The sequence below is a fragment of the Propithecus coquereli genome, unplaced genomic scaffold (genome assembly GCF_000956105.1).
Source record: "Propithecus coquereli isolate 6110/MARCELLA unplaced genomic scaffold, Pcoq_1.0 Scaffold332, whole genome shotgun sequence".
Lineage (NCBI taxonomy): Eukaryota > Metazoa > Chordata > Mammalia > Primates > Indriidae > Propithecus > Propithecus coquereli.
Genome location: NW_012148975.1, coordinates 1,262,558 through 1,265,108, shown reverse-complemented (window position 1 = coordinate 1,265,108; position 2,551 = coordinate 1,262,558). Strand labels below are relative to the sequence as shown.

The following is a 2,551-nucleotide window of genomic DNA, read 5'->3' as shown; positions in this document are numbered from 1 at the left end:
ACGTAACCTAAACATCTGTACCCCCATAATATGCTGAAATAAAAAAAAAAAGATATCACTACATACCTCTCAGAATGGCTAAAATAAAAATAGTGACAGTGCCAAATGCTAGTAGGGATGAATTCCTCATACATTGCTAGTGGCAATATAAAATGGTGCAAGTATTCTGTCAGTTTCTAAAAAAAACAACAAAACTTGCAACTATCATATCACTTAGCAATGAAACTCCTGAGCATTTATTCCAGAGAAGTGAAAAATTTACATCACACAGAAGCCTGTGCATGAAGGTTTTTTGCAGCTTTGTTTGCAATAGACAACAACCAGAATCAGCCCTGATGTCTTTCAACAGTTGGGTGGTTAAACAAACTCTGGTACGTACATACCGTGGAATACTCTTCAGCAGTAAAAAGGTATGAATTATTGATATATGTAACAACGCAGCTGAACCTTCAGATAATTGTACTGAGTGGAAAATGCACATACACTCTATGATTCCATTCATATGATATTCTTAAAATAATAAATACAGAAATGGAGAACAGATCAGTGGTTATCAGGAGTCAATGAGGAAGTGGGAGCAGGAGAGAAGTCAATATGGCTCTCAAAGGGCCACATGAGGGATCGCTGAGGGGATGGAACTGCCCTGTGTCTTGACCCCATCAATGTCATTATGCTGGTCTAATGTTGTACCACAGTTTTGTAGGAAGTTGCCGACGGGAAAAAATGGGGAAAGGGTTAAAGGATTTTTCTGCATTGTTTCTTAAAACTGCATAAGAAAATATTTATTTCCAAATTAAAAAGTTTAATTAAATATTATTTATTAGCCCATTTTTTAATAAAACATGATTTATTTCAGTAATGAAGAGAAGTCCACCTTGAGTAGCTCAAGGAAAACTAGCTACACTACTGCAACCCTCAAAATGTTCTTTGTTCCTGGTCCCTCCACAGTCTCTGCAGCCTCACTGTTATGGGTCCCTCAGACTGCAAGTGACACAGGTCACTGCTGAAGTGTGTCCTATCTAGGCAGGAGTGTTTGTCTTTCTCCACACTGCTAGTAGTGGCTGCTAGCACCAAAACTATTATAGATCCTCTCTCAAGGTAATATCATGTTCTAGTCAAAAATGAGATGCTTCCTACAAGTTTACTAGCCAAATTAGAAAAGTGGAGTCCTCCATGACTTTTCCCTCTAACTCACAAGCAACCCTCAACCAGCCCACAATCTAATTGTTTACCACAACATATTTATTCTCATTTTTTCCCAAATTTTTCCTTTTTCTACCTTCATTTTAGGCCTTCACTATTTCTAGCCTCTGTTAGCAAAAAATCTAGGAACTTTCCCTTCCTCTCTACAGCCCGCACAAATCCATTCTCCACGCTCCTGCCACACTTATTTGTACGTGGAAAGTATGATGACACAACAAATATAATTAAAATCCCTTATTGCATCCCTCTTTTTATTCAGAGTAATATCCAAACTATTTAACATAAAATGTACTTCATTTTCTGGTCTGCATTAGCCTCTCAAGATTTATACATTGTTAACCCATTCTTAAACATCTGTGCCGATGTTTCTAAATTAGATATGTTCCCTTCTTTCCCCTCCTCAGACTCGTTTTTCCCTTATTTTATCCGTCATTGTCCTTTTCTCTTCTTCCTTTCCTTCTGATTTCCCCTTCACTTCCCATTCTCCTTCCTCTTTCTTTTTTTTTCTTTTTCTCCACTTTTCCTCATTGTTTTTTATCTCTTTCTTCATCCCCTACTTCTCCCCCTTTTTCCGTTCATGTTTTAGTTTCTAAATGTTCACTTTTAATTTTATTATTACTTTTGAATAGACAATACATTCAAAAGATACAAAATTCAAAAGACATGAAAAACAGGGGGGGGAAGATACAAAAAAAATATACTGTGAGAAGTCTTTCTGCCATTACTATCTGCCAGTTTTCTAGTTCTCCTCTCTTTTCTTGGAAGCGACTAAAAAAAGCAAACAGTTTCTCACAGGCTCTTCCAGAGATATTATGTGTATACTTATATATGTGTGTATATATTTATACAATATATATACACATATAATGTACGGTCATTCATTAGCTTAATATCAGGGATACCTTCTGAGAAATGTGCTGTTAGGTGATTTCATCATTGAGCAAACATCAAACTTACAATCAAACTTACACAAGCCTCAATGGTATAGCCTATTACACACCTAGGCTAGACGGTATAGCCCATTGTTCCTAGCTAAAAATCTGCACAGCACGTTACTTTACAAAATCATGTAAGGAAAAAGTAACACAGTGGTAAGTATTTGTGTATTTAAACATATCTAAACATACAAAAAGATGCAGTAAAAATACAAATAAGAGGTAAAAAAATGGGCTAGTCTGAGTGAAGTGGTGTTTACAACTAAGTGTTCACAACCAGTTACAGATTCCTTTCTTCATTCTCCACTCCCACTGCTTCACTTGATTAGCCTTAAAAAAAAAAGGTGAAATATGGTACTCCTGTATAGGGCATGAATGAAGCTTGCAGGACTGGAAGTTGCTCTGGGTGAGTC

At 36.5% G+C, this 2,551-nt stretch overlaps 1 protein-coding gene across 3 annotated transcripts in view; it reads right to left on the bottom strand.

Moving 5' to 3' along the window:
• FSTL5 (follistatin-like 5) overlaps positions 1–2,551 on the bottom strand; it is a 920,996-nt gene that overhangs the window by 157,076 nt on the left and 761,369 nt on the right. The window lies entirely within an intron of this gene.